This window comes from Tamandua tetradactyla, chromosome 14 (genome assembly GCF_023851605.1).
Source record: "Tamandua tetradactyla isolate mTamTet1 chromosome 14, mTamTet1.pri, whole genome shotgun sequence".
Lineage (NCBI taxonomy): Eukaryota > Metazoa > Chordata > Mammalia > Pilosa > Myrmecophagidae > Tamandua > Tamandua tetradactyla.
Genome location: NC_135340.1, coordinates 65437601 through 65461137, shown reverse-complemented (window position 1 = coordinate 65461137; position 23537 = coordinate 65437601). Strand labels below are relative to the sequence as shown.

At 41.4% G+C, this 23537-nt stretch overlaps 1 long non-coding RNA gene and 1 pseudogene across 2 annotated transcripts in view; one reads left to right on the top strand and one right to left on the bottom strand.

The window, feature by feature from the left end:
• The window catches only part of LOC143656107 (uncharacterized), a 64407-nt gene extending 43115 nt beyond the window's left edge, over positions 1-21292 (top strand). Inside the window, exon 3 of the long non-coding RNA XR_013162395.1 lies at positions 20880-21292. This is a non-coding gene — a long non-coding RNA (uncharacterized LOC143656107). The remainder of the gene's footprint in view (positions 1-20879) is intronic.
• LOC143656104 (protein lin-28 homolog A pseudogene) overlaps positions 172-23537 on the bottom strand; it is a 66128-nt pseudogene continuing 42762 nt past the window's right edge. The window contains exons 2-3 of the transcript XR_013162393.1: positions 18650-18797; positions 172-14025 (exon numbers count right to left, since the gene is read on the bottom strand). The product of XR_013162393.1 is annotated as a protein lin-28 homolog A pseudogene (transcript). The remainder of the gene's footprint in view (positions 14026-18649; positions 18798-23537) is intronic.

Genomic DNA, 23537 nt, shown 5'->3' with positions numbered 1-23537 from the left:
CACCCCCCCCCCCCATTCTTCCTCTCTATCCTAGGATTGATGATTAAGTAGGTTTGGTCAATCCAAGTACAAGTGTTAATCTTTTGGCACAAATCACAAAGAGGAATGGTGTTAACTCAAAAGGTTGGTGCATTAGTTAGGGTTCTCTAGAGAAAAAGAATCAACAGGAAATATTCATAAATATAAAATTTATTAAAGCATCTCATGTAACCGTGGAAACATAGAGTCTGAAATCTGTAAGGCAGGCTGTGAAACTGATGATTCCAATGGATGGTCTGGATGAACTCCACAGGAGAGGCTCACCGGCTGAAGCAGGAAGAGAGCCTGTCTCTTCAGAATTCTCCTTAAAAAGCTTCCAGTGACAACACTGAGCATCCTCATTGCAGAAGACACTTCCCTTGGCTGATTACAAATGGAATCAGTTGTGGATGCAGCTGATTTGATCATGATTTAATTCTATGAAATGTCCTCATTGCAACAGACAGGCCAGCACTTGCCCAACCAGACAAACAGGTACAACCACTTGGCCTTGACACATGAACCTGACCATGACAGTCCACCCCTTGTCAACTTGGCAACTATACTCATCACCTTAAACCATACCTAATTTCTAGATAAAAAATAAAACACATATTTTTTCTTTCACCTCACAATACTCAACTGTCCTGCATATAACCGGAAACACATTAAATCTCTCCAGAATAGGGTGCAAGTCCTTGGGTAATATTCATTCTTAAACTTGATATCTTACAACTTAAACAGTGTAACATGAACAAAACAGCATTACAGTTCTCATTTCTGTAACTGATCACATGGTCGTAGTTCATATTTATCACTACCTCCTTCCACTACCCATTCCATGTTCCCTTTACCTTCAGCAAGCCCTCCAGCTGGCTGTGGTTCTTTGCCTGGTCAGGTGACCCAAACCTTCATTCCTGAAGTTTCAGAGCCATTGGCAGTTCTGCCTGGATTGGGTTGTTGCAGTTTTCCATTGATTTTAATCACAGGGCATAGTAGTACTAAAAGATGCCCTAGGGGGTCTCCTATATTCCAGGAAAACTCTTCTTTACCTCCATTATGTAGTTGCAATCCTATTTCCCCCTGATAGTCAGGGTCAATCACCCCAGTCAATAATGTAATTCCCTTCTTGGCTTGTTGATCCAGGGGCATGAGTAGCCCAAAGTGACCAGGTGGCAGTCTTAGATTCCAGTTCAATGAAATCATTGTTGTTTCTGCTGGTGAAGAACACCCCCTTTTGGAACAAAAACCTATAGACCAGCAGAGCTCAGGGTCGCAGAGACAGGAAGCAAAAATATTCCTAGTGGATCACTAGGGATAATAGTGGTGTCACTTTCATTTCTACCACTTGGTTCCTGGACCCATGGATCCTGGCTATGGGAGAAACAGCACCATACAGTGGATGCTGATTTAGAGCATACACAGCTTTTTGGAGAACATTACCCCAGCCTTTCAAGGTATTGCCACCTAGTTGGCACCATAATTGAATTTTCAAAAAGCCATTCCACCATTCTATCAATCCAGCTGCTTCTGGATGATGGCGGACATGGTAAACCAGAGAATTTCATGAACATGTGCCCATTCCTGCACTTTGTTTGCTGTGAAATGTGTTTCCTGATCAGAAGTAATGCTGTGTGGAATACCATGACGATGGATAAGGCATTGTGTAAGCCCATGCATGGTAGTTTTGGCAGAAGCATTGCATGCAGGGAAAGCAAACCCATATCCAGAGTATGCGTCTATTACAGTTAGAACAAATCGCTGCCCCTTCTATGAAGAGAGCAGTCCGGTGTAATCAACCTGCCACCATGTAGCCGGCTGGTCACTTCAGGAAATGGTGCCATATCGGGGGCTGAGTGTGGATCTCTGCTGCTGGCAGATTGGGCACTCAGCAGTGGCTGTAGCCAGGTTAGCCTTGGTGAGTGGAAGTCCATGTTGCTGAGCCCATGCATAACCTCCATTGCTACCACCATGACCACTTTCTTCATGAGCCCACTGGGCAATCATAGGAGTTTCTTGGGAAAGAGGCTGACTGGTATCTACAGAAGGGGTCATCTTATCTGCTTCATTATTAAAACCTTCCTCTGCAGAAGTCACCCTCTAGTGAGCATTCACATGGGACACAAATATGTTCATATTTTTAGCCCACTCAGAAAGGTCTATCCACTTACCTATTCCCCAGATCTCTTTGTCACCAATTTTCCAATCATAGTCTTTCCAAGTCCCTGACCATCCAGCCAAACCATTAGCAACAGCCCATGAGTCAGTATACAAACGCACCTCTGGCCAGTTCTCCTTCTAAGCAAAATGAACAATCAGTGCATCGCTTGAAGTTCTGCACACTGGGAGGATTTCCCCTCACCACTGTCCTTCAAGGACACCCCAGAAAAAGGGGTTGTAGTGCTGCAGCTGTCCGCTTTTGGGTGGTACCTGCATATCATGCTGAACCATCTGTAAATCAGGCCCAAGTCTTCTCTTCCTCAGTCAATTCCTTGTAAGGAACTCCCCAGGAGGCCACAGCTATGGTCTGGGAAAGAGAAGGTAATGTGGCAGGAGTGGAGATCATAGGCATTTGGGCCACTTCCTCATGTAACTTACTGGTGCCTTCAGAACCTGCTCTGGCCCTAACTCGTATGTACCATTTCCATTTTACGATAGAGTGCTGCTGTGCATTTATGGCTTGGTGGGTCAGACAACACCCAGCTCATGATAGGCAACTCAGGTCTTATGGTAACTTGGTGGCCCAAGGTTAAATGTTCAGTTTTTACTAAGGCCCAGTAGCAGGCCAAAAGTTGTTTTTCAAAAGGAGAGCAGTTATCTGCAGCAGATGGTAAGGCTTTGCTCCAAAATCCTAAGGGTCTGCACTGTGATTCTACTTTAGGGGCCTGCCAAAGGCTCCAAATAGCATCTCTATTTGCCACTGACACTTCCAGCACCATTGGATCTGCTGGATCACATGGTCCAAGTGACAGAGCAGCTTATACAGCAGCTTGGACCTGTCACAGAGCCTCCTCATGTTCAGGTCCCCACTCAAAATTAGCAGCTCTTCTGGTCACTTGATAAATGGGCCAGAGTAGCACACCCAAATGAGGAATATGTTGTTGCCAAAATCCAAAGAGACAAACTAGGTGTTGTGCCTCTTTTTTTTTGGTCATAGGAGGAGCTAGATGCAGCAACTTATCTTTCATCTTAGAAGTGATATCTCGACATGCCCCACACCACTGAACACCAAGAAATTTCACTGAGGTGGAAGGCCCCTGTATTTTTGTTGGATTTATCTCCCATCCTCTGACATGCAAATGCCTTAGTAAGTCTAGAGTAGTTGCTACTTCTTGCTCACTAGGTCCAGTCAACATGATAGCATCAATATAAAGGACCAGTGTGATATCTTGTGGGAAGGAGAAATGATCAAGTCCCTGTGGACAAGATTATGACATACGGCTGGAGAGTTGATATACCCCTGAGGTAGGACAGTGAAAGTATACTGCTGACCTTGCCAGCTGAAAGCAAACTGTTTCTGGTGGTCCTTATTAACAGCTATGGAGAAAAAAGCATTTGCCAGATCAATTGCTGCATACCAAGTACCAGGGGATGTACTGATTTGCTCAAGCAATGATACCACATCCAGAACAGCATCTGCAATTGGAGTTGCCACCTGGTTGAGCTTATGATACTCCATTGTCATCCTCAAAGATCCATGTGTTTTCTGCAAAGGCCAAAAAGGAGAGTTGAATGGGGATGTGGTGGGAATCATCACCCCTGCATCCTTAAAGTCCTTAAGAGTGGCAGTAATCTCTGTAATCCCTCCAGAAATTTGGGTATTGCTTCTGATTTACTATCTTGCTAGGTAGGGGCAGTTCTAGTGACTTCCATTTGGCCTTTCCCACCGTAATAGCCCCCACTGCATGAGTTAGAGAGCCAATGTGGGGATTTTGCCAGTTACTCAGTATGTATATTCCAATTATACATCCTAGAACTGGGGAAATAACTACAGAATGGGTCTGGGAGCCCACTGGACCCACTGTGAGAGGGACCTGAGCTAAAACTCCATTGATCACCTTGCCTCCATAAGCCTACACTCTGACTGGTGGACCAGAGTGACATTTTTGGTCCCCTGGAATTAATGTCACTTCTGAGCCAGTGTCTAATAATCCCCCAAATATCTGATCATTTCCTTTTCCCCAGTGCACAGTTCCTCTGGAAAAGGCCGTCAGTCTCCTTGGGGAAGGCTTGGAGGAAGATTAACAGTATAAATTTGTGGCAGTGTAACAGGATTCTTCCCCAAAGGGACCTGGTCTCCCCTTCATTCAAGGGGCTCTGGGTCTGTAAACTGTCTCAAGTCTGGAAATTGATTAAGGGGCCATGACTCTGTGTTTTTGTAATTCAGGTTAGACTTCTGTTCACTTGACCTAGAACTCTTTTGTTTATACAGCTCAAACAAGAATTTAGTAAACTGTCCTTCTATTGTATTTCTAGGCACCCCATGATTTAAGAGCCAACACCACAAATCTCTGCGAGTCATATTATTTTGACTCCTGCTTCGAGTTTGCTGTCTATTATAATAGCCACATCCACAATGTCTTTGGCGATTAAGTGCTGCCACCAGGCTTCTGCCAACTCTGGATCCGGTCATCCCCACTGTGTTCAAGGATTTCAGCTCAGTGACAGCAGTTCCCACAGTAATATCTGACCTACAGAGGAGTACAGCTATAGAGCTCTTCAGGGATGATGATGTTAGTCTCAAATTTATTTCTCACTGTTCTGGTAAAAGGTGCAGCCTCTGGACATTCCTGGGATGTAATAGCAGGCTTTGCATGATAAATCCACTCTAACATTCCAATATCTCTAAGCCACTGGATCCCCTCATCAACATTATACTAGGGCATTTCTGGCATTTCAACCTTAGGAAATGTTGGCCACCTTTTAATCCATGTTTCAACCATCCACTCAAACAAACTGCTGATGCCTATTCTAACCCTTCAGCTACAACATTGAATGCAGAATCTCTGCTTAGTGGGCCCATATTAATAAATTCAGCCTGATTCAGCCTTATATTCCTCCCACCATTATCTCACACCCTTAAAATCCATTGCCACACATATTCCCCTGATTTCTGTCTATATAAATTGGAAAACTCATACAGTTCTTTTGGAGTATAATGTAACCTCCTCATGTGTGATGCTTTGTACCTCACCTTTAAGGGCTGTTGGGACTTTAGTCTAGTTATAGGTCTGGAAGAAATGAGGGGTTGTGGGGGTTGGTCATGAAAAGAATTAGAAATATCTTCCAAGCCATTTGCTTCATGGCATTCATTTGCAGTTTCATCTGGTGAAACAGGATTAATCACCCTAGGGCTAATCCCTTCAGGTGGAGGTTGGGTGGCCAATGCCTCAAGGCAGGCTGGAGGTAGGGTGGCTATGTCCTCAGGGCAGACTATTACAGGGTTATCTAGAGAAGACTCAGCATGACCTATAGCTGCAATCTCACCCTGACATCATTATCAATCCATATGTTGCCATCCCATTATTTAGGGTCCCACTCTTTCCAATCAATGCTCTCACTTTAAAGGCAGACACCATACAAGATTGAGATTTCAGTTTACATTGTAAAGTTGCTACTCTAACAATAAAATTCTGAGTCTGATTTTCAGAGATCTGTAGCCTATGGCTACAGGAAATAAGATTTTCCTTCAGGACACTCATAGAAACTTCTACATCTGTCAGATGGTGCATAAGCTTCACATTTGAAGCCTTAAGCCCATCCCTTTCACTCATTAATGTATCCAGTGTGTCTAACAACAACCAGCCAACATCTCTGTACGTCCTATTTCCATGAAACTCCATAAAGGTGTCAAAAACATTATCTCCCAGAGCCTGGCTTCGTACAAGTGAAGCATTAGAAGAATTGAATGGTGATATTTTGACTATCTCTTTTGCCAACTCACTCCATGGATTGGCAGTGTCATTCCGATTATGGGAATCAGAGTCCTTAGTGCCTTTGAGTCCAGTCAGAGTAGAAAACCATTCATAAAAACCCATTTTTAAGATTCTGTTTCTTAAGAACCACTCCTGGTACCAACTTGTATTTGTTAGGGTTCTCTAGAGAAATAGAATCAACAGGAAATATTTGTAAATGTAAAATTTATAAAAGTGTCTCACATAACCATGGGAATGTGGAGTCCAAAATCTGTAAGGCAGGCTGTGAAGCTGACAATTCCGATGGACGTTCTGAACAAACTCCACAGGAGAGGCTCACCAGCCAAAGCAGGAAGAGAGCCTGTCTCTTCTGAATCCTCCTAAAAAGGCTTCCAGTGATTAAATTAAGCATCACTCATTACAGAAGACACTCCCCTTGGCTGATTACAAATGGAATCAGCTGTGGATGCAGTCAACATGATCATGATTTAATTCTATGAAATATCCTCATAGCAACAGACAGGCCAGCACTTGCCCAACCAGACAAACAAGTACCACCACTTGGCCAAGTTGACACATGAACCTAACCATGACAGCTGGGTATGAGGAATGGAGTGTTTTTCGGTTCTTCGGGATTTTTGCAAAAGTCATTGAAGAGTTGTGGGGATACCCTCCAAATTAAATGTGTATGGGGGGTTGGGGAGGCAGAGTCAGAGAGGGACAATGGGGTAAGTTTCTAGGACAGAAGATCTAGTCCAAAAAGGAAATAGGGAATATGAAGGAAAGGATGGTTCAAGACCCCCACTTCAAAGAGAGGCCCCCAAGCAATTTCAGATCCTTTTGCCTGGTGCAGAATCTTCTGTCAAAGATGTTTTGGCTTTTTTTCTTCCAACACACAAAAAAGAAGTTTGTTAACATTAAAAATCCCAAAAGAACGTGGAGAAAGAGCAACCCATTATATTTATACAAATTAGGGCACCTCACAATCACCAAATCAGTGACTTGTGAAGTTCTACAAAGCCCAGACAAATACACTAACTAGAGGGGGACAAAATTTGGGGGAGACAAGAACCCAGGATCAGACACACATTACCCAATACATTCTATTGCATTTGCCCCATTTCAATGCAGTGAGGTAAGTTTGCAGTGATTCCCACAGAATGTAAATGAAACACCCTTCCTTTAGCTATTGTATTAGTTAGGGTTCTCTAGAGAAACAGAACCAACAGGGAACACTTGCAAATATAAAATTTATGAAAGTGTCTCACGTGACCGTAGGAATGCAGAGTCCAAAATCCACAGGGCAGTCTGCGAAGCCGATGACTCCAATGGATGGCCTGGACGAACTCCACAGGAGAGGCTCACCAACCAAAGCAGGAATGGGAACTGTCTCCTCTGAGTCCTCCTTAAAAGGCTTCCCATGATTGCATTTAGCATCACTAATTGCAGAAGACACTCCCCTTTGGCTGATTACAAATGGAATCAGCTGTGGATGTAGCCGATGTGATCATGACCTAATCCTATGAAATGTCCTCATTGCAACAGACAGGCCAGCGCTTGCCCAATCAGATGAACAGGTACCACAACTTGGCCAAGTTGACACCTGTCCCTAACCATGACAGCTATGATGACATTACAATCACTACTGCTGCAGCAGGGTAGGACATGGGCTTTGGATGCCACAAAGAAGACTTCACTTATGGTTTGTCTGGAAGCCAAGCAGGAAAAGTCCAGAATTTTGAAAGGTTAAGGATTTTAGTCTTTGCTTCATACATCCACCCTTGGACACACATACACACACAGACTGTGCATGGCAGGCCTAGCCTAATCCAGTGAAGGATGGATTTTTTTTGATTAATTAAAAAATTTTTTTAAATACCAAAAAACACCAAACAAATGCAAACATTTGTAACTTTTGATCATTCCATTCTACACGTATAATCAGTAATTCACAATATCATCATATAGTTGCATATTCATCATCATGATAATTTCTTGGAACATTTGCATCTATTCAGAAAAAGAAATAAAAAGAAAACAGAAAAAAATTCATACATACCATACCCCCCATCCCTCCCCCTCACCGATCACCAGCAAGACAGATAGATTTGATGTACCAAGCAAGTCCCGTGCCCTAGGATTAAGAGGCTGGGAACAGGAATCCTTATTATGTATACAGATAACTCTTATCTCACCTTGGCTTCTTCTCTTGACCTCTAAACTGGCCCAGCTCTCCTTACCTCTCTGTACCATCTTCCCATTTAAATTTATTTCCAATTTTGCAGTAGGAGATTGTGCTGGTTTGAAAGGATGTATGTCCCATAGAAAAGACATGTTTTAATCTAAAAAACCCATTTCATAAAGGCAGAATAATCCCTATTCAATACTGTATGTTTGAAACTGTAATCAGATCATCTCCCTGGAGATGTGATTTAATCAAGAGTGGTTGTTAAACTGGGTTAGGTGACAACATGTCTCCACCCATTTGGGTGGGTCTTGATAAATTTCTGGAGTCCTATAAAAGAGGAAATATTTTGGAGAATGGAGGAGATTCAGAGAGCGCAGAGAATGCTGCAGCACCACGAAGCAGAGAGTCCATCAGCCACTGCTTTGGAGTTGAAGAAGGAAAACGCCTCCTGGGGAGCTTCATGAAACAGGAAGCCAGGAGAGAAAGCTAGCAGATGACGCTGTGCTTGCCATGAGCCTTTCCAGATGAGAGAGAAACCATGACTGTGTTCGGCAAGTGCCTTCTCAGATGAGAGAGAGACCCTGAACTTCATCGGCCTTCTTGAACCAAGGTATCTTTCCCTGGATACCTTTGATTGGACATTTCTATAGACTTGTTTTAATTGGGACATTTTCTCAGTCTTAGAACTATAAACCAGAAAATTATTAAATTCCCCTTTTTAAAAGCCATACTGTTTCTGGTATATAGCATTTGGCAACTAGCAAACTAGAACAGAGATCAAGTCATGGGGCAACCTAATTAAAACCTAGTCTCCCATGAAATGGAGGGATTTCAAGAGGACCCTATGGCAGAAAAGCCAGCTCTAGTTGGCAAAAAATGAGGTAGTTCAAATAGTTGCTCTTTGTAATGATAAAGCAACAACAATAAAAATGTATTCCTGCTGTGCAGACCTGGAGCTGCTGCCAAATTTATCCCTGAGATTGCTCATGTACCTGAGAACACAGTGCAGGAATGAGGGCTAAGATTAAAATATACAAAAATACAAAATCAGAATATTTATATTAAGGAAAAATGAAGTTAAAATGCACAAGATATGTCATTCACACACAGCTAGTGCAGTTGGCATCATGGAGAAAGTGGAACCCATGATATAGTTATCCAAGGGAGTAAATAAATAAAATCAGATTGAACCAGAATGGGGTAGGAATGAGCTTAAGAACAGTAGGATTGCAGCTGTCCCATCAACCACTCCTTTTGTCTATCATCACAATCCACTGTTTGGGACAGTCTCCAGCACCCTGTCCCAGGCATGGGTTATGAGGAGACTAAGACACGGAAAAACCCTGCCCTACCCCTGAGAAATTCCCTCCCACAGAACGTCGTGGTTCATGAGTTGTGTCCATCAATCTGCTCTCATACTTAATCTTTTCACTCTGCTATGAGGAATTTTTATAAATCTTCTTTCAAAGGAAAACAACTCCCCATATCCAGGCCAATGTCAAAAAACTGGAAATTCCAGGGGTATTTCATGCAGCTCTAGGGTATTTCTCTGGAAAGTTCTCACTTGTATTCGGATAGAGTATAGTTAGAATTCCTTTGCCTCACCTCTTTCCCCCACCAAGATGGAAGAGGGGGTGATGCTATGGACCCCAGCCTAAGATACACAGCAGTGCCAGCTGCCCCTACCCACCCTATCCCACTTTCTCAACTCTGCAGATTGATGCCCGTTCCTTGGAACTTCCTGACTGCAAAAGGGTTGCCCTCACATACCGTGGCTCAATTCTGGGACTCTGGGAGCAGGGCAGGGCTATGGATCTCTTCTTCTTCCTCCCAAAAGTAAAAGGGCTTTCCCTGTGAGCTAGGGGCCTGCTGAGCTTTCAGTGGACATGAAGCCACCATACGGCTGATGTTCTGGTAGAAATGATACTTCTTGGGCTGGGGTGGCAGTTTGTATTCCTTGGCAAGATGGTTGAGACCTCCACAGTTGTAGCACCTGTCTCCTTTTGATCTGCGCTTCTGCATGTTCTTCCCCTTTGGCTGCCTCTCACTCTCAATGCAGAACACCCCACCAGGTCCAGTGACATGGATAGTTCCAGTCCCTTGGCAGACTTCTTAAAGGTGAACTCCACTGCCTCACCCTCCTTCAGACTCCGGAAGCCCTCCATGTGCAGTTTACTAAACGCTGGTACCATGCAGCAGCTGCGGCTCCTCTGCCTCCCCAGAGGATAGGTTGCGTTCTCTGGCACCTCCTCTGTCACCTTGGCGCAGCCACCTGCAATCTGCTGGTTAGATACAGAGCCCATGGTCGTCTCCTAAGCCCATGGCCCCAGGCCCCTGGCGGGAAGGCTGCTGGCCCCAGAGAAGTCTGGAGACAAAGGGGTCGTTCGGAGAAGAGGCAGCTACATCTTCTGGGTAAGGCATTTTAAGTCCACAGAGGGTAGTTCTGGAAGAAGCACTGTGTACAGAGAAGGCAATTCTGGATGCAGAGTGTGTATGTATTCCAGACAGAGAAAAATGTTGCCCCTTCCATGATGGAAGTGGTACAATAAAATCAACCTGCCACCAGGTAGTAGGCTGATCACCTTAGGGACTGGTACCATATCAGACTGAGTGTCAGTCTCTGCTGCTGGTATATTGGGTACTCAGTAGTGACTGAAGCCCAGGTCAGTCTTGGTGAGTGGAAGTCCTTGTCACTGAGTCCAGGCATAACCACCATCCCTAATGTGACAGTCTGAAGCTATTATGTATCCCAGGAAAAATGATGTTCTTAGAACTAATCCATTTCTGTGGGTGTAGAAATATTGTGGGTGGGAACTTTTGAAAAGGTTATATCAGTTGGGGCATGCCCCAGGTGGGCATAAGTCCTATATAAATGGGATGAATATGGAGAAACACAGAGAAGCTGAGAGAGAAAAGCCAGAAAAATTGAGAACAAAGGACACACAGAAAACAGAGAGAAATTGCAGAAACAGAGAAGAAGACACTAAAGTTAAAAGTTGGAAGCAACAAAACCCAGGAAAGAAGGGAAAGGCTAGCAGAGATTGTCATGTGCCTTGAGGATCACCAGTAGCCAGTCTTCAGGGAGAAAGTATTGCCTTGATGCCTTGATTTGGATATTTTCATGGTCTCAGAACTTTAAACTTGTAAGTTAATAAATTCCCATTGTAGCCAACCCATTTCTGGTATATTGCATTTTGGCAACTTAAGCAAACTGAAATACCTGCCACCACGGAGACTTTGTTTATAAGCCCATTGGGCAATGACAGGTGTGGCTAAGGAAAGAGGCTGTCTAGTATCCACAGAAAGGGTCATCTTATCCATTTGATTATTAAAATCCTTCTCTGCTCAAACAACCCTCTGTTGAGCATTCACTTGGGATACAAATATCTTCATGTTTTTCACCCATTCAGAAACGCCTATCTACATAACTCTTCCCCAAACCTCTTTGTCACCAGTTTTCCAATCATGTTCCTTCCAAGACCCTGACCAAACAATAGGCCACAGCCCATGAATCATTATAAAAATACATCTCCAGCCACTTCTCCTTCCAAGGAAAATGAACAACCAGGTGCACTGCTTGAATTTCTGCTCACTGAAAGGATTTTCCTTTGCCACTGTCTTTCAGAATGTCCCAGCCGTAGTGTTGCAGCTGTCCACTTTCAGGCGGTACCTGTAGCTCATGCAGAACCATCTATAAACCAGGTCCAAATTTTCTCTTCCTCAGACAACTTATAGGAACTCACCATGAGGTCATAGATGCAGGCTGGGAAAGAGAAGGTAATGTGGCAAGAGTCGGGGCCATAGGTATTTGGGCCACTTCCTCATGTAACTTACTTGTTCCTTTAGGGCCTGCTTGATACCGATCTCATACATACCACTTCAATTTGATGATGGAGTGCTGCGGTGCATGTCCAAATTTATGGCTTAATGGGTTAGACAACACCAAGTTTGTGATGGATAACTCAGCTCTCATGGCAACTTAACAGCCCATGTTTAAGCATTCAGTCTCTACCAAGGCCTAGTAGTAGGCCAGAAACTGTTTGTCAAAAGGAGAGTGGCTATTTGAAGAGGATGGCTGGGCTTTGCTCCAAAATCCTAAGGGCCTATGGTATGATTCTCTTACAGAAGCCTGCCAGAGGTCCTAAACAGCATCTCTATTTGCCACTGACACTTCCAGCACATTGCATCTGCTGGATCACATGGTCCAAGTGGCAGAGCAGCTTGAATGACAGACTGGATCTGTTGTAGAGATTCCTCTTGTTCTGGTTCCCACTAAAACTAGCAGCTTTTTGGGTGACTCAGTAAATGAGCTGGAGTAGCACATCCAAATAAGGAATATGTTGCCTCCTAAATCCAAAAAATCCAGCTAGGTTTCATGCCTTTTTGTTTGTTTGTAGGAAGGGCCAGATGAAACAGCTTATCCTTCATCTTAGAAAGGTTATCATGACATGCCTCACACCACAGGATGCCTAGAAATTTCACTGATGTGGAAGGGCCCTGAATTTTTGTTGGATTTATCTCCTACCCTCTGACACACAAATTCCTGACCAGTAAGTCTACAGTAGTTGCTACATCTTGCTCACTAGGTCCAATCAGCATGATGTTTTCAATATAAGAGACCAGTGTAATATATTATGGAAGGGAAAAGCAATCAAGGTCACTGAAGACAGGATTACGATATGGCTGGAGAGGTGATATACCCCTGAGGTAGGACAGTAAAAGTGTATTTCCAGCCCTGCCAGCTGAAAGCAAGCTGTTTTGGGTGGTAATTTCTGACAGGTATCATGAAAAAAGCATTTCCAGATCAATAGTTGCATACCAGGTACCGGGGGGGATGTTCATTTGCTTAAGCAATGATACTAAATCTGGAACAGCAGCTACAATTGGAGTCACCACCGAGTTCAGTTTACAATAATCTACTGTCATTATCCAAGATCCATCTCTTTTCTGCACTGGCCAAGTAGAAAAATTGAATGAGGATGCAGTGGGAATCATCACCTCTGTTTCCTTCAAGTCCTTGATGGTGACACTAATCTCTGTAAACCCTCCAGGAATACAGTATTGCCTTTGATTTACCATCTTGCTCAGTAGAAGCAGTTCTGCTAGATTCCACCTGGTCTTTTCTACCATAATAGCCCTTACCTCACAAGTCAAGGAACCAACGTGGGGATTCTGCCAGTTGCTGAGTATGTCTATTCAAATCATGCACTCCAGAATTTGAGAAATAACCACAAGAATGGACCCAGAGACCCAATGGACCCACTGTGAGACAGACCTCAGCTAAAATTCCATTGATTACCTGACTTCCGTAAGTCTCTAATCTGATAGTGATGCTTTGTGTCTTCTGGAATTAATGCCAGTTCTGAGCCAGTGTCTAATAATCTCCAAAATGTTTGATCATCATTTCCTTTTCCCTAAAACACCCTGGTGAAAGCCGTAAGTCCCTTTGGTAAAACTGGGAATAGGATTAACAGCATTACATTCCTGGCAGTATAGCAGGGTCCTTCCCCAAGGGGATCTGGCCTTTCTTTTATTCAAGGGGTGTGGGTTTATAAGTTATTTCTAGTTTGGGAATTGATTGTGAGGCCATGACTCTCTGTTTTTGTGATCCAAGTTAGGCTTCTGTTCACTTGACCTAGAACTCTTCTGCATTTGCAGATCACGTAAGAATTTAGCAGACTGTCCATTTATTTTACTTCTAGGTAGACCACAATCAATTAGCTAACACCATAGGTCTCTGTGAGTCAGACTATTCTGATTCCTGCTTTCAATCTGCTGTTCATTATGGTAGCAATGCCCACCTTGTCTTTACCAATCCGGCTTCTACCAGTCTGGGATCCAGTCATCTCCACTGTTTTCAAGAATCCAAGTTCAGTGATAGCAGTTCTCACAGTAATATCTGACCTACAGAAAAGAGCAACCACAGAGCTCTTTACAGATGGTGGAGTTAGTCTCACAAATTTATTTCTCACAGTCCTATGGAAAGCTGGTTCTTTTGGGCATTCCTGGGGTGGGTGAGCAGGTCTCTAAGGAAAGCTTGTTCTTCTGGGCATTCCTGGGGTGGGTGAGCAGGTCTTACATGATATATCCACTTTCACTTTACATCTGTCTAAGCCTTTGGGTCCCCTCAACTATATTATTATCAGGGCAGTTCCAGCAGTTTGACTTCAGGCAATGTAGGCCATTATTTGGTCCATGCTTCAGCCAATCACTTGAAAAAACTGTTAGAGCCCTTCTAATATCTTGAGCTATAATATTGAATCCAGATTCTCTGCTTAGAGTGTCCATATCAATAAATTCAGCCTGATTGAACTTTATGTTCCTTCCACTATTATCCCACATGCTTAATTTTCATTCCCACACATATTCCCCAGATTTCTATCTATACAAATTGGAAAAATCATGCAGTTCTGTAACTGAGAAGTTAGGAATCAACAAATGATTATGATTATTAAATCCTTATATAATAGATATTTCTTTTTTCTAAGTATATTAGAATATCCAGAAGGAAATACCTGAAATTATCAAACTATAATCTAGTTGCCTTGATCTTTCATGATTGTATAACATTTATCTTGTGTTCTTGTGATTGTAAAAACCATGTGACTGACCCTCATTTCTGCTCATTTTATCCAGTTTTATGACCTTGGAGTCTTATGATCACTAAAGACAGCCAGTCCTTGATGTTTATTACTGAAAGGTCTTGGGTCAGCCCAGAATGAATCCACCCCAATTCAAAGTTATCTTGATAACTGAAGTTGGATCTAACCAAAATGGGCCTACCTGACATGTGCAGTAGCTTAGATTTTAACCTATAAGTGACCAATACCTCATTATAATACTAAATATTATGCCCATCATCATATTAAGGCTGCCATTTTCTTACATACATTCTAAGACTAAGCATGTAATCAATCTGTGCATGCTCAATAATTAGATCACCTCTAACTGATATCGTCTGGAGCCATTATGCTCATTATCCTAAAACCTATCCATCTTTTAATACTATAAAACTATTAGAATTAGTACAGTTTGGGAGACAAAATTTTGGGCCAACAGACCAACTGATCTATCTCTGGCTTCACATCTAACCATAAATTCTTTTTCTCTTTGAAACCTCAGTGACTCAGGAATTGGTCATTTGAGCACCTAGGGCACAGAATCCCCTGCCTTTGCTTAGTAACAGTTCTTTTGGAGTTTAGAACACCTCCTCATGAGTCACAATTTGTATCTCAACTTTTTGGGCCTGTTGGGACTTCAGTCTAGTTATAAGTCTGGAAGAAAAGAGTGGTGGTGGGCATGGGTCAAGAGAGGAATTAGCAGTGTCTTGTTCTCCAAGGAAACAGAACAAACATTTATATATATCATTTTTATCTAAAAATATGTAGTATATATATATATAATGTAAATATTATGAGATGTATTATAGGAATTGGCACATGTGGCTGTGGGGATTGGCAAGTCTTCTGAATTTCATAGGGCAGGACATAAACTAGGAACACTGATGAAGGTTTCATTGGATTCCCCAGAAACTGGCTGGCTGAAGTAGAAATAGAAATTCTTCTTTTGGATTGCTGAAATCATAAATTCTTCCTTTAGGGCCTTCAACTGATTGGATGAGACTTTCCTCATTGCTGAAGGCAATCTCCTTTGTTCAAAGTAGATATAATGAGCCCCAGATGCAATTGGTTGACTGATGATGTAAATCAGGAAATATTCTCACAGCAAAAATCAGGCCAATGTTTGCTTGACCAAACAACTGGACAACATTACCTAGCCAAGTTGACATATGAACTTAACCATCACAATTCTCCAAAGTGCACTTTCTACCATTGAACTTATCACACAATCTTGTGATCTGTACCCTAGTCCTCAGCCCTAACACACTTATGACTGGGCACAGAGAAGTCAGATTTGTTGAATGACTGCATGCGTGGGCTTGAGCTGACCTTAGTCATCACACACTATGAGTTTCTCAAAAAAGGGTAGCCAAAGTGAATCTGTTTCTCTAATTCTCAGAATCTGACAGTCTTTAATTACATAGTGTCCTGAATTGCTCATACTTATTTTAGGCATGTGAATCTCATTTACATAGTTATTGTGCAAGCTTCTCAAAGATAAGAACTGTCTGTGTCTGATAAATATTTGCCTTCCCTACAGTGCTGGAAACAGCAGATAATTAGTGATCAATTGCCTATAGGCTTTTTACCCCATGTAAAGAGATATAATTCTACTCCTACTAGTCTGGCTCCCTTAGAATCTTGGATGGAGGATTGTTTGAATTCCTAGGCTATTTTAACAGTTCAAATGACCAAGGATGTCTTCCTCCAACATTACTGGTTGTGAATGGATCTTTTAACTATTGATCAAGAGAGTCAAACCTACAGTGAAAGAACTACAAACCACAGAATAGATGGTCTCCAGCAAAGGTGACACTGTTGGTGCACCACCTACACCTCCTTTGATCCTTTTTGATCAGTCCTGGGATCTATGTGCCACTGCTTTCTTTACTCCCAATGAAGCTGTTCAGCCAGTATTCACAAAAAACCCAGAATTGCCTCTTGCGTGTGTGTGTGTTGGGGTAGGAGCGGAGGAGGTAGGGATATGAGACACATACAACAGCCACTGATTGACTGGTGCCTGAGTATGAAAACCCAGCTCTTTTGCCTCAAGGCTGGACAAACTCTGAGATGTAATTTATGCTGCAAAGTTCTCCAGAGGATCAGATTGAGGCTGGGACTTCATCTAGAATTGCACCCTTCTTGGCTTATTTCCTCCTTCCCTACCCCAATTCCTCTACTCCCTTTCCAGTTTCTCCTGGGAACACTTAAAAAAAAAAAATCACTTGGACACTACTTTTGACTCAAGGTTTACTTCTGGGGAGAGTAAATTAAGTTAGCAATATGGGAAAGGGAATAAATTTTAATCCCACCCCTTATACCGCAGTTGACAAGGTTAAGAGCCAAATTGTTGAAGTAATGTGTCCAACCTAAGGTGTGTCAACCTCTGCTGAAGAGGAGAATAAAGACTGAGGACTTTCGTTTTTTGCTTTTTTTTTAGATTTTTAAATTTTTTTAAATTTTTTATTGAAACATAACAACATACAAACACAAACATTCTTAACATATGAGCATTCCATTGTTGGTATATAATGATTAACTCACAATATCATCACATAATTGTATATTTATCACCATAATCATTTCTTAGAACATTCACATCAATTCAGAAAAAGAAACAAAAAGAAAAAAGAAAAAAACTCATACATACCATACCCCTTACCCCTCCCTCTCACTGATTGCTAGTATTTCCATCTACCCAATATATTTTAGCCTGTTTCCCCTATTTTTTTCTATACCCCTTACCACTCCCTTTCATTGATCACTAGCATTTCAATCTATTAAATTTATTTTAACATTTGTTCCCCCTATTATCTATTTATTTTAATCCATATGTTTTACTCAGGGACTAAAACCTTTTTAATAAGCAATAAACACTTTCTGCCACCACAGATAAAATGTCAAAGATGAGAGTAAATCATGATTCTGAGCAGAGATTGATCACATTTCCTAAGTGGGCCCTTTTTTTTTGACACCAGCAGCACTCTAAGCCTATCTATTTGACAAGGCATTGAGTTAAGTTGCTCTATACTAGCTTTGTGACTCAAGGGAGGTTGTTTACTCATTTGGATCCTGTTTCTGCATCTGTGATTTAGCTTGTAAGAAACCTGTTTGAAAAGATTTTATAAAATATCATCCAAGTATAAAGTTTAATTGGTTTTCGGGGAACTAACTAAAAATGGTGAATTTAAGCAGGTCCATAGTTATCTTTGGGTAAATTAGTAAAAAGTACGCCTTCCTCTAGTTAATGTTTTTAAAAATCTGGGTGGAGTTTCCCAGGTCCCCAGCTGGTGGCAGCTATGTCGCATGTACATGACACTTACGTTCTCTCCCATTCACACCCCCCGGAAAATACATACTCCATATAACCCAACCACTCAAGTGGTGACCTGTGTCAGACTTGATATCAAGTGGAAGTTGGAAGTGAGAACCAACTTCTGAAAGTGGTGTGGTATGGGATAGGAAAACAATTTCAGGCGATCCCTGGAGCATAGTGGAGGAGGGCATAGTCACAAAAGCAGGTGTCAGTGCATATTTGTAGGCACAGCCTCCTTAGTGTGTATGACCATGTGTGCCTTGTGGGTTTAGAAAGGACAGGACTCTTCTCTAATGTTCCAGATCTGGGTCAGGAAGTCCAGAATCCCAGTGCCTGCCTGCATATTCTCAAATATGTTAAAAATAGCTCTTCTTGTGAAAACACCCCTTGAGATGTGACCCCCTTTTAGAGTGCACAGCATGAACACCCATATAGGGTGACATTTTTTAGGTTATATATGATAGTCCAGACCTGTAAGCTATGAGGATAGTTCATCTATTTTTCTCTCTACTGGTAGCATACCTACAGACTTTCATTTGTAACAATAATAATAGATATTTTTTTTATTTCTATTACCTCATTTAATACTCACAATGATCCTCTGAAGTAGATGCTCTTGTTACAGATGAGAATATGAGGACTTTTGTCAGTTTTGTGAGTTTCCTGGTTGGCCAGGCAGTGACGTCTGCAAACTGGGTATTTCACTGTGCAACAATTTCAGCAGTGCCTGGATATTTAGCCTAAAAAATAACCAAAAAAAATTTTTGCATTCCATGATTTAAAATTTTACAGTACAGTCGATCCTAGTTATTCATCCTAAGTATGTATTGTCAAAAACTCACAAGAAGCAATTAAAAAATCATTAACAAACAACCTGAGAGTCTTTCTGTTCTGTCCTTGAGGAGGATATGTTTTTCCAGGACAAGGATCAGAGGAATAAGGAAATGTGAAGACAACAGACAGCATTTCACAATCAGTTCTACTTTATTTACAAGGTGACATTTATCTGATTTAATCTTGACAATGTCTGGCTTTCTTACTGAGCATCTTAAATGACTTTTTTTTGTAGCTAAGATGATAATACAAAATGAGTTTATTAATCTCCCTGTTCAGTCCAGTGCCCAGCCCACATTTGATAAACTGTTACATACCATCACGTCACAAATGCATCTTCTAAGACTCCAATTTGTCTCTTGCTATTTCCCTGGCAATACTCAGGAATCTCAAAAACAAAGGATCTCAGGTTCCTTTCTGGTGAATGGAACAGTTACACGAGATTACATATTTTGGCCAACAGTTTCACAATTTATTTTTTAGTACCTTTAAAGTTATTAGGTGGTGGTAGTATGATTGGTGAAAAGAGCTGGGTCTTAAAGTGAGAAAGCTTGCAGTTGAATTCTGGTTCTTCTCCTTATTTTATGGCCTTAAGCAAATGTTTAATCTTGAGCTTTAGATTCCTTATTTTCTCAACAAAAAGAAACAAACAAAATGAAATAAAACCCATTTATTACTCAGCAATGGCTGAGTAGCTGTATGTTTTTGTTACAGTTCTAAGAGCCCTTAAACCACAGGGAACTGTGTACAGGACCAGTTAACACAGGGACATGAAGAACTCTGAACTTAGGCATCCTGAATCTTTTGTAATGCAGCAGTAACTATGCCTTCCCTTTGCTCTAAAGGAAGATACTATCTCTACCTTCCAAGGCTACACAAACATCCTTGGAAAGGTATTCTGGAACAAAGTGTAATGCCTGCCTTGCTTATGAGACATGCAGAAATAAGAGGTGTCATCAAGAGGTGGTTGAAGCAGCTTGAAGTTCACTTACCCCTGCCTACCCCCACATCAGAACAAGAACAAGTCAGCTTTTCTGTCCCATAAGCACACCGTGTTCCTTCTGGCTTTTACTTATTTGGTGGTATAATGTTCCCTGAATGCATTCTTCCTGCTTATTTTACTATATAAATATTAGTTATCATCATTATTAGTCATTATTATATACATTATTCATCTGTCCATGTCACAGATTCAAATTCCAACTCCTTCATAAAGCATTTCCTGACTGACCCAACTCAACAGTGATTTCTCCTCAAAAATTATAGAGAACATATCATCTATATCAATTACACTGGCACTTAGGAAGTCACAATAGCTATCAACATCAACAATCTCTGACTTTTGTGTAGCACTGCTTAGAGGTGAGCTGCCCAAGAGAATCATTCAACAAGGATTATCTGCACTGCACTTTACATGAGCAAGAAATGTTTTATAAAGTGCTTCTACATAAACTATTTCCCTTCACAGCCATAACAATCTATGAGGAATGCAAAGGAAAATATTATTATTTTTAGTTTATAAATGAAGAAAAGCAGAAATTCAGAAATTTGTGTACAGCCACCTAGTTAACTAATAGGTTATCAAGCTGAGAGCTAGTTCCTGGGCTCATAGTGGCTACACGATACCACATCTTATTTAAACTCCTAAATGCATTTATGTCATGGTGTATTAAGTCTCAAGAGGGACTAGCTGGCACTCCTATGGTCACAAATCAGGGGAGAGGAGGAGAGTTAACAGAGGAGCCTAATGATTAAGAATTCTGAGTCAGACAAACCTGCTATTGACAGGTTTGTTGGGTCCACCAATATCCAGGTCTCCTCTCTTTTTGGAACACAAAAAGAAACTGCATTTTCATTTGTGTGTAAGTGGAACCACATGACTGACTTCTGGCTAACGGAATGTGTGCAGAAGTGATGCCATCACTACCAGGCCTACTTATAAAACATCCTGTTCAATCATCTCTTTCATATTCTTTTCTTCATTCCAGGATGGTTAATGATGGGGTGACCTCCTAACTACAACATCGTTAAGCCACAAGATGGAAAGAACCTGTGTACATGAATCACTGCTTCAAAGTGACCTGCCCGAGAGAGCATGAGGATCATCTACACTGCACATTGCATAAGCAAGAAACAAATCTTTATTGTGTTATAGCACTATGATTTGGGGATTGTTAAACTACTTGGCTTAATCTAATACTATAAGATTAAATCTCAGCACTGCAATTTACCATCTTGGTGTGACCTTCAGGATGGTTCTTAGCTTCTGTTTTCCCATTTGTAAAATGAAAATAATAATATCTACTTCATAGGATGCCTGTGAGGATAAAATGAGACAAAACATGCAAAGGTCTTAGCATAGAATCAGGCATATAGTATAAATGCTGTTCAATCAATAAACATGGACTCTTTGTGTTATTATTGTGAAGTCATTTTCTGCTGGTTCCAAACAGAAAGAATGAAAATGTCTGTTTTCCTACCTTATGTTAGAGAACAAAAGAGAGTACCTCTTCTTGCCCTGATTACCTAAACAGAATGAGAATGAGGTGCCTTGGGTTAGCTGAGGTGAGTGTCAGCCCACACATGGAATTTTTTTTCTGGGTGCTCTGCCAATCTGTCCTTTCCTGCCCCTAAAGATTTTTAATTTTCAATGAGAAATAATCAGGGGGAAAACCCACAAAAACTATATAGTTATTTCCACTGCAAAAAAATAAAACAATAAAAATCTTGTGAAACTATCTCAATATCATATTGGAAATAGACATATCTAACTAGAGGTTATATTTGATAATACTTAACCTGTATAGAGTCACAGTGAATTCAACAATTGTGTGGTTTGGTCTTTTGCAATTAGACAACTACATCTTTCAAATAAAAATACCCTATTCATCAATATTGAATTGAACTTCACATTGTAACCATCTGGCCTGGTCTGACATCCCTTTCCGCAAGGGGGACAAAGCGGCTTGCCATGCTGTGGAGAGTGAGGCCTGCGGGGACCACAGCTACGTGGACAGCTTTGGAGGGCGTGCCCTCTGCTTTCCTAAGCAGAAGTGTTCTTGGACCTTTCCTGAAGACCATGTAGCTAAGCAGCATGAAACATGAGACAACTAATGTCCTGATGAGATTCCTAGTAGGACCCAGGTTCATATCTGGTAACTTGGAATAAAAAAATCCATACCGGGGTGTGATAGTGTGGCCTGTTCCTGAAAACAGTGAAATCACTGTGGCATTTTATAAGGGAGGCCTTGGTTGAAAAAACAAAAGAATTGAGACACAGAGAACCAGAGACCGGCCAGCTAGTGCAAACAGCCCTAAGTGTTCATTTCCAGACAGAGGCCTGGAGCTGTCAGGAATGCACAGGCAGGGAGATGGGGACGAGGAAGCACCAGGGTAGAGTCTCTGACCCATGCATATACCTGCACCGCAACCTGTCACCACACTTGTTGTACTCCACCCCATGCCCCGCATCCTGCTCCACATCACTCCCACAAATATAAAGCTTTAGACTACTGAAGGAAATCAACATCCAAAGTAACTCTATCAAGATATTTACATGCTGTGAACACAATAGAAGATCACTCACCATATGAAGATGTAGACAGATACAGCCCAATCTAATGACCAAATTAAAACACCAGAGGAGACACAGACTTTGGAACAACTAATCAAAGATGTTCTTAAAACTTTACTACAGGGAATGGCTAAAAACATAAAGGAGATCAAGAAGCCACTAGGAGAGCAAAATGAGGAATTTGAAAGAATAAACAGAAAAATAGCAGCTATCACAGAGATTAAAGATGCTGTAGAATAAATAAAAAATATACTAGAGACACACAATAGCAGATTTGAAGAGGCAGAAGAAATGAATAAGTGAACTAGAGGGCAGAAAAATTGATTATTATTATTATTTTTTAATATAGGCAGGCACTGGGAAACGAACCTGGGTCTCTGGCATGGCAAGCAAGAACTCTGCCTGTTGAGCCACTGTAGCCTGTCCAGAAAAATGGATTTTGAACACACAAAAGAGCAAATGACAAAAAAGCTGGAAAATTTTTAGCTGGATCTCAGAGAAATGATGGGCAAAAGAAAGCACACAAATATAAGAATCATCAGTGTCCCAGAGGGAGAAGAGAAGAGTAAAGGGCTAGGAAGATTAGTGGAGGATATAATGGGGGAAAACTTCAGAACCTTTATAGAAGACATAAATAGATAGATCAAAGAAGCTCAAGGAACTCCAGATAAAATAAATCCAAATAGGCCTACTCCAAGACACATATTAATCAGTTTGTCAAATGTTGAAGAGATGCAGAAAATCCTGAAAGTGGCAAGAGAAAAACAATCTACTACATACAACAGAAACCACATAAGACTGAGTTCAGACTACCCAACTGGCATTATCAAGGTGAGAGAAGGCAGTGTTATGATACATTTAAGATCCTGAAAGAGAAAGATTTCCAGCCTAGAATTCTGTACGCTGCCAATTTATACTTCAAAATTGAGGGAAATATTAACATTTTCAGATAAACAAAAGCTGAGAGAATATATCAACAAGAGACTAGCTCTACAAGAAATACTAAAGGGAGTTCTGCAAGCTGAAAAAAACAAAAATACAGGAGAGGGAGGTCTGTAGCAGACACAGAATT